Source organism: Chionomys nivalis, unplaced genomic scaffold (genome assembly GCF_950005125.1).
Source record: "Chionomys nivalis unplaced genomic scaffold, mChiNiv1.1 scaffold_161, whole genome shotgun sequence".
Lineage (NCBI taxonomy): Eukaryota > Metazoa > Chordata > Mammalia > Rodentia > Cricetidae > Chionomys > Chionomys nivalis.
Genome location: NW_026646971.1, coordinates 27,501 through 37,063, shown reverse-complemented (window position 1 = coordinate 37,063; position 9,563 = coordinate 27,501).

The following is a 9,563-nucleotide window of genomic DNA, read 5'->3' as shown; positions in this document are numbered from 1 at the left end:
GAATAGTACGAAAAATTCTGACTTTGCTATCATTTCCAGGAATACTGACATAGTGAATTATTTTGGAACGTTTTCACTTCAGACAGAAAAAAATGAAACTGTCATTTTATTGATTTCTTTTAGAGGGCCTGTTTCCCACCAGGACGTTTTGCACTTGCTGGGTTGTTGAAGATGATCTCCTGATCCTGAGTGCTCCCAGCAGGATAGACATGGGCTCACCATACGCTCGAATTTTTTTTTTTTTTTTTTTTTTTTTGGTTTTTCGAGACAGGGTTTCTCTGTGGTTTTGGAGCCTGTCCTGGAACTAGCTCTTGTAGACCAGGCTGGCCTCGAACTCACAGAGATCCGCCTGCCTCTGCCTCCCAAGTGCTGGGATTAAAGGCGTGCGCCACCACCGCCCGGCACACTCGAATTTTTGATGCAGTCCTGAGAGCCTGGAGCCCAAAGGGACAAGGCTTCAGCTTCCCCTGCCCCTCCGACATGAGCTAGATACATAAATGATTACCCAGCAGCAGAAGCATGGAATGAGCTTCTCAGACCCTTTACAGCTCCTGAGTAATGGGGTACTGGGGTTACAGCAGACATGGCAGAGGATGCAACTAGGCCATGGCTCCCTCCTCAGCCACCAACCGGGCCCCCAGCTCTGCCTTCTTTTGTTCTTTTGTTTCTTCATTTTCTTTCTTTTTATCTGTCTTTCTTTTCTTTCTCTTGGATGATAGAATAAAAGGTGTGTACCACAACAACCCAGCTTTGTTTTTAGTATGTTGTTCTATTAATTTCTTGTACATTCAATTTAATATTGATATCAATTTTTTTATTTTTTATTTTTATTTTTTGGTTTTTTGAGACAGGGTTTCACTACATAACAGTCCTAGCTGATCTGGAACTAGCTCTTGTAGACCAGGCTGGCTTTGAACTCCCAAGAAATTCACCTGGCTCTGCCCCCTGTGTGCTGGGAATAAAGGCATGTGCCACCCCTGCCTAGCCAAGTTCAAATTTTATTTAAACCTCTCAGTGTGCCTGTGTATGTGGGGGAGACAGGAAAGGTGTCCTATTTCCAAACACTTTCATAACTGCACTCTTTTACATTTATTTTACTTTATTTGAGCCAGTGTTTTCAGTTTTGTAGTTTAATTTCAATTTCTTTCTTTCAGAGACAGAGAGAGACACAGAGAGAGAGACAGAGAGAAGAAATGTGGATTTACAGATAGGAAATAAGAAAAAAAAAAAAAAGAACGTTACCAAGAAGACAGCCTGGTCTATAAACTGTGTTCCAGAACAGCTAGGGCTGTTACACCGAGAAACTGTGCCTCCAATATATAATAAAAGAAGAAAAAAAAAGCAAGCAAGCAAGAAAATGCAGGGTCTTTTTTCTTTTTTTTCTTTTTTTTTTTTTTTTTGTCTTTGTTAATGCCAGGCCATTCATTTTATTTTAGTTTTTCCTTTAAGATTGTATTTTCAGGGGCTGGAGAGATGGCTCAGAGGTTAAGAGCACTGACTGTTCTTCCAAAGGTCCTGTCTCAAAAAAAAAAATCAAATTAAAATGTGAACTAAAACAAAGAAGGGGCTTTTTGTTTTTGCTTTTTTTTTTGTTTTTTTGTTGTTGTTGTTGTTGTTGTTGTTGTTGTTTTTGGATTTTTCGAGACAGGGTTTCTCCGTAGCTTTTTGTTTCCTGTCCTGGAACTAGCTCTTCTAGACCAGGCTGGACTCGAACTCACAGAGATCCGCCTGCTTCTGCCTCCCAAGTCCTGGGATTAAAGGCGTGTGCCACCGCCTGGCGGGCTTTTGGTTTTGTTTTGTTTTCTAAGAAACCTGAAAATGACTGAATTCAACAATTATCCAAGTTCAGCAAGAAGGTAGTGTTTCCCAGCTTCAAGCAGAAAGCAGCAAATATGCATATCTAGGCCCTGTCACCAGAAGAGGGCACTAGATTCCCACCATGTGGTTTCTGGAAAGTCCAGAAATTCCATCTCTCCAGTTCTGATTCTTTCCATCACTGCAGGCAGGCAGGCCTGCATTTAGTGAGAGAGTGGACACCATTCTTCGTTCCTTCCTGTTTCTCATGCATTTGTGTCTGTCACATCCTGGGTAACCAGAGGGTCTGCCACCTATGCCTGAGACGTAGCTTGGGACTGGGGGAAGGGAGAGAGTGGGTGCCCCCCCCCCCCGGGGGAGCCTTGGGCAGAGGATTCCCTGCAGGAGGCCTCATCCCCTCTCAGGAGCCCATGGGGAACGTGTGAAGGGAAGGTCAACATACAGTCAGTCCTGCACAGCTGAGGACAATTTATTTATGCTCCTGCATTGCTGGTGGGAATGCAAGCTGGTCCAGCCCCTTGGGATGTCAGTGTGGCGATTTCTCAGAGAAGTAGGAAACAACCTTCCTCAAGACCCAGCAATACCACTTTTGGGTATATATCCAAGATTTCTGTTCAATTGAATCTTAAAGTGTGCCACCACCGCCCAGTCAGAGAGAAGAATTTTTTTTTTTTGAGAAGAATTTTTTTTATGATTTATTTAACTTTATATGTGCAATGGTGTGAGGGTGTCAGATCACCTAGGAACTGGATTTACAATCACGTATGAGCTGCCATATGGGTACTGGGAATGCAAACCACTTCCTCAGAGCCACCGAGCCATCTCTCCAAGCCAAAATTACATTTCTCTGGGTGTGCCTGTGTGTGTGTGCGCGCGCGTGCGCGCGCACGGGCACATGTGTTTTAGCTTTTGAACTAACCAAGATGAATGGTTCCATATCTGGCAGAGAGGCAGGTGGATCTCTGGGAGTTTGAGGCCAGCCTGGTTGACAAGAGCTAGTTCCAAAGACAGGCTCCAAAGCAACAGAGAAACCCTGTCTTGAAAATCAAAACAAAAACACAAACCAAAAAAATAAAATAAAATAAAACATAAATTAAATGAGAGAGAGAGAGAGAGAGAGAGAGAGAGAGAGAGAGAGAGAGAGAGAGAGAGAATGTCAATTTGTCAATTTTCAGACAGGAAATAAGAAAAAACAAAACCATAATGTCACAAAGATGACAGACTGGTTTATATAGTGAATTAAAGGTATTATACAGAGAAACCCTGCACCAAAAATAAAAAATAATAAAAGAAGAAAACAGAGAAAAAAGAAAGAAGGAAGGAAGGAAGGAAGGAAGAAAGGAAGGAAGGAAGGAAGGAAGGGAAAACAGGTGTTTTCCTTTTTTTCTTTGTTTATCTCAGGTTATTTATTTTTATTTATTTTTTTTTCTAAAATTGCAGCAGCAGCAGTATATTTTGGGAAGCTGACTACTTTCATGGAAGTGTTCAGAAAGAAGTCCTGGGCCATGCATGTAGTGAGTGAGATAGATTGTCTGGAGCATAAATAAAAAGCCAATTCCTGCCTCAAAATAGAAAAAAAAATCAAGTTAAAATGTGAAATAATAAAATAAATAAGGGTTTTTTTTTGTTTGTTTGTGTGTTTTTTTGTTTTTTGTTTTTTTTGCAATGAGTGAATTCAACAACTTTCAATTTCCCAACTCCAACAGGAAAGGCAGCAGATATCCATATCAAAGAGGTCCAGTGAAGCTGTAGCCACACCCTTTAATGTTTGTGTTACAAAGACACAGAGTTAGGAAAGAAATGATCTTGATCTTTTTTTCAGGAGATCTGAAAACTCAAAACAGCAACCAAACACAAACCAAGTAGGAAGAAATGACTTGGCAGACAGGCAGGAGGATGTCAGTGAGTTCAAGGCCAGCCTCACCTACCAAGGACATTCCAGGACTGTTCCCTAGATAAACCCTGTCTCACAAAACCAAACACACACACACAAAAAAAAAAAAAACAGAAAAATTAGGAAATTGTTCCTGAAACACCACAAACCAACTAGATGGCACTTAATAGCAATCAAAGGTGGGTGAAATATAAAACGGAGAGAAATTCTTTGATGAAATCCAACCTCCTAGCCAGGCGGTGGTGGCTGGCGCACGCCTTTAATCCCAGCACTCGGGAGGAAGAGGCAGGCGGATCTCTGTGAGTTTGAGGCCAGCCTGGTCTACAAGAGCTAGTTCCAGGACAGGCTCCAAAGCCACAGAGAAGCCCTGTCTCAAAAAACCAAAAAAAAAAAAAAAAAAAAAAAAAAAAAAGAAAAAGAAATCCAACCTCCTTTCTTGGTCAAAGCCGTACAGCCAATAGAACTAGAAGGAACATGTGTCCACCTCTCAATTAAAAAAAAAAAAAAAAGCCGTGCAGTGGTGGCGAACACCTTTAATCCCAGCACTCAGGAGGCAGAGGCAGGCGGGTCGCTGTGAGTTCGAGACCAGCCTGGTCTACAAGAGCTAGTTCCAGGACAGGCTCCAAAACCACAGGGAAACCCTGTCTCGAAAAACCACAAAAGAAAAAAAAAAAAGAAAAAGAAAAAGAAAACAAAAGAAAAGAAAAAGAAAAAAAGAAAGAATATTTAACAAGTGGTGCTGGCATAACTGGATATCAACATGTAGAAAAATGAAAATAGACCCATATCTATCTCCATGCACAAAACTCGAGTCCAAATGGATCAAAGACCTCAACATAAAGCCAGCCACACTGAACCTTATAGAAGAGAAAGTGGGACGTACACTCAAACGCATTGCCACAGGGAACCACTACTTTCTAAATAGAACCCCAGCAGCACGGACACTGAGGAGAAATAATATATTAATGGGATCTCCTAAACCTGAAAAGCTTATGAAAAGCAAAGGACACGGTCAACAAGACAAAACGACGGCCTTACAGAATGGGAAAAGATCTTCACTAACCCGGTCCACATCAGACAGAGGTCTGATCTCCAAAATACACAAAGAACTCACGACATTGGTCATTTCAAGAACAAGTAATCCAGTTCACAAAATGGAGTACAGACCTAAACAGAAAACTCACAACAGGCGAATCTAAAATGGCTGAAAGACACTTAAGGAAATGTTCAACATGCTTAGTCATCAGAGAAATGCAAATCCAAACAACTCTGAGATTCCATCTTACACCTGTAAGAATGGCCAAGATCAAAAACACTGATGACCACTTATGCTGGAGAGGTGGTGGGGAAAAGAGAATACTCCTGCATTGCTGGTGGGAGTGCAAGCTGGTACAGCCCCTTTGGACGTCAGTGTGGTGATTTCTCAGAAGGGTAGGAAGCAGCCTTCCTCGAGACTCAGTCATACCACTGTTGGGTATATGTCCACAGGATGTTCAATCGTGCCACAAGGACACGTGCTCAACTATGTTCACAGCAGCTTTGTTTGTCATAGCCAGAACCTAGAAGCAACCTAAATGCCCCTCGACCCTCGTTCGAAGAACGGATAAGAAAAAATTGTGGGCCGGGCGGTGGCGGCGCACGCCTTTAATCCCAGCATTTGGGAGGGAGGCAGAGGCAGGCGGATCTCTGTGAGTTCGAGACCAGCCTGGTCTACAAGAACTAGTTCCAGGACAGGCTCCAAAACCACAGAGAAACCCTGTCTTGAAAAACCAAAAAAAAAAAAAAAAAAAAAAAAAAAAAAAAAAGAGCCGGGCGGTGGTGGCGCACGCCTTTAATCCCAGCACTTGGGAGGCAGAGGCAGGCGGATCTCTGTGAGTTCGAGACCAGCCTGGTCTACAAGAGCTAGTTCCAGGACAGGCTCCAAAACCACAGAGAAACCCTGTCTTGAAAAACCAAAAAAAAAAAAAAAAAAAAAAAAAAAAAAAAAAGAAAAGAAAAGAAAAAAAAAAAAGAAAGAAAAAAATGTGGTACACAATGGAGAGTAGAAAAAAAAAACCCGACATATTGGATTTTGCATGAAAATAGATGGAGCTAGAAAACATTATTTTGAGTGAGGTAACCCAGACAGACCCAGAAAGACAATTATCACATGTACTCACTCATAGGTGCTTTTTAAACATAAAGCAAAGAAAACCAGTCTACAAACCACAACCCCAGAACTTAGACAACCATGTGGACACCAAGAGAGACTTACATAGATCTAATCTACATGGGAAGTAGAAAGCAGAAAAAGACAAGGTCTCCTGAGTAAATTGGGAGCATGGGGACCTTGGGGGAGGGCTGGGGGGGAGGGGAGATGCAGGGAAGGGAGCAAAGAAAAAATGTAGAGCTCAATAAATCTCAATGAAAAATTAAAAAAAAAAAGAAGAAGAATACTCTGTAGACTGTGGCTATATAGACGTCCTGGAAGAAGACGCTGTTGGAACGGATGTGCTCAGATCATCTCTGTAGGGCTATGATTTACAAGTTAACTTTCTAGCTTTTCAGTTGTTGCATGAGGTGACTACAGATTCAATAAAACCCAATTGGATCCTTCCTACTGGTGTAGGCCAGTGTTTCCTTACAACCAGACTGCAATTCTAGGCAATAATGTTGACATGATGGGAGTCAGCAAGGAGGAGTTGGGCGTCATTAAAAGTTTGGGATTTTGGGGTACAGTGAAGACTCATTTGGGCACCAGAAACCTTAACAGATAATCTCACACATTTGAGCCACATACGTCCCTTAAAGTAGGTAGGTAGGTAGGTAGGTAGGTAGGTAGGTAGGTAGGTAGGTAGGTTGGTTGGTTGGTTGTTTCCCCCACCTACTTGGGTTAGGGTCTGAGAATCCATTATCAAGGAAAGCCCTAGGGAAGCAAAATCCCTAGGGAAGGGTTTGCAACCACAAAGAGAGGCATGGCCCAAGCTCACACGCCTAGGGATGGCACTACTCCCTTACCGAGGACTGGGACCTCCTAAATCGATTAGCAAACATGCTCATGTCAGTGGTGTCATCTCATCCCTGGGGTACGATTTGGTTTTGGAGTATGATTTGTTTCTTGGTTCTGTTGCCCTAAATCCTGCCTCTCTGACCCCCGGAGAAACATCCAATAGACCTTCTTGCTTTGAAAGCAAAAGGATGAATCTAGATGCTGCCATTTACAATGAAGACCAAACAGAAGTCACCCCAGTTCCTCCCGTTTGCGGAAGGAGTTATCCCACCACAGGTTACATGGAATAAGCAAAACTCTTGGAAGCCCCTCCTTTGGGCTGAGTTTCCCACACAGCTCTGACGATGCAGGAGGATGCCGAGAGCCCAGTTGGTGCCTCAGCCCGATGCCTGCATCTGTGCCTTGGCAGCAGCTATTCATCTCTTGCCACTCAGAGAGAGTCCAATTCCCTTAAGTTTATCCTTCCCTAAGTGCTCATTCACTTCAGAGGACTCAACCCTCATCCTCCGTATCCTCCTGGCCTAATTTCTCATATTACTGAGTATGAATACCTGTTCAGGAGAGGGAGGAAGGGTCATTCATGAAAAAAGTGAGTGTTCAACTAACTAGCTCCCCATGGGTGAAGGAAGTAGTGAAAAGATTTTAATGACGCAGAGAGAAATTTCTAGTTTTGGAAGGAGGAGATCCTGAACGGCTCCCTCTGTGTCGCAGGAGAGACTCCCGGAAAGGAAACCTCAGGTTCCGGTCGGTCGGTCAGTTCGGGGAGAAATATCAGCAAGGAGGTAAAGGCCGTGCCTCACGACATCAGCAGTCCCTTCTCTGGAAATTCTACGGTATCCCAGAGAGCTCTCAGAATTTTGTGATGTCACTCGTGTCCTAGAAACGCCAACTGCCCTCAAGACACACTGTCTCGGTGCCTTCTAGACTCACTTCTAGACACGTCGTCTCGACTGATGAGTCTACTTGCAAGAGAGAGAATGGAGAGGAGATCGTGGAGAGGCCAGAGGGAGGAAGAAGAAAGCTGGCCCCAGATCTCACAGGCAAACATGGAGAAATAAGTGGTTGGTCCTGGGGAAGACGAAATGAGTTCACCACTAGCAGGGACTAGAGAGATCTCTGGATGTGATGGCTTTGAGACTTCCAGGGCTAGGGCTCAGGAACTGGGAGGTTTCTGGGATGCCCAATAGGCCTGCCTGTCTTGTTTCTCTGAGTTCCTAAAGGGCCAAGCCACATCAAAGATTCATGATAGTTGATTTGACAAAGTCGGGAATAGACAAGGAGTGCGGAAGGAGTCAGTGAGATTTCAATATCAGCATTGCACATCATCTCCCCCCCCCCCCAAGTCCTTTTCGTTGTGGAGCAGTAATAATAGAGAAAGGGCAGTAGTGCCCTGCCAAAGCCCGATTTTTACCATGCCTTATATCACAGCCATTAGCAGGGTTGAGGCATCAAGTGCTGCAGTCAGTCAGTCAGTCAGTCAGTCAGTCCTCCTGTGACCCCCTAATGTTTCTGGCTTCCCAGTTAGGAATGACACCCTGGTCTCCAGTTCAGCCTGAGAGGAGCTCGTTAGAGCCAATGGATGAGAGAGTGGGAAGAGACTGCAATTTTTTTCTTTTTCCCTTCTTCTTTTGTCTTTTTCCTTTCTTTCTCTGTTTTGCTGTTTTGTTTTGATTTTCAAGAAAGGGTTTCTTTGTGTATTTTGGTCTGTTCTAAAACTCACTCTGTAAATCAGGCCATCCTTGAACTCACGGAGATCTGTGTGTGTAAGTGCTGTGATTAAAGGCACGCCCCCACCCCCACACACCACAGTCCGGCTGAGACTGTAATTTCTTGTTAGTTCTGGGTGTCCTGGGCTGTTAGTAAGTGACGATGGCTCTGTGTTGTGAATCTTTGTGAATCCAGACTATGTTCTGCCCATCAATGACATGAGTCTGAAGCATCAAGCTAGTGACTTGGGCACCCACCCCTATACTACCTGAGGTCTCTGAAGTCACGGTGCATCCTCTCTATAGCTCTGAATAAGGCTTAGAAAGCCTTCCCCTGGGTCACCTTGTGCAGAGGAAACCAGGTAACCTCTGAGAGACATGCACCACCTTCCTACAGAAAGAAGGGATGACTGACTGACTAATACCCACAGAGGGGGAAACTCAAGCCTGGTATTTCAGAACCCGCTTGGACAAAGTCTCATCTGTCAGTCACTTCCTGAACAAAAGAAGGAAGGAAGGAAGGAAGGAAGGAAGGAAGGAAGGACCACAAATATCTCTCCTTTTGTATCCTTTTTACACTCTTCTCATGCTCTGATGAATATTGTGATTCAAGTTGGCTGTGTCCCCTTTTCCATGGCACGTGCACTGTGGCTCTAGATCAAGGAATCAGTTTTTTTTTGTGTGTGTTGCTCTATCTGGGAGAAGCACCACAGCCACAGCAGTTGCATACTGACTGAGAAATTTGATTTTTAGGAAATGATTTTTCATATCTGTGAATGGTCTCTCCATAGCCATTCATGTTTCCTTAAACTTGAGTATAGGCATGAATGATCCCTCTTCATGGGAGTGAGTGTCTGCTCTTGCATTGGGGGCTCCCCTGGGTGAACCCCAGTTCTCAGCATCTCCAGCCCAACCTGTCACAAGCTGATCACACATTTGCAAACTTGGGATATATTCTGCTGAAGTTTTGGGGTAATGAATTTCATCAATTATGGGACTAAACTTTGTTGTGATCTGACAGGACACTCACTCACCAACAACTTTGTGGTTCCTCCATAATGTGCTTATTTCTGTCAGGGAACTGAAAGCCAGCCAGCCAGCCAGCCAGCCAGCCAGCCAGCCAGCACCGTCTTTCCTTGTTTCTCAGTTTGTTCTTATA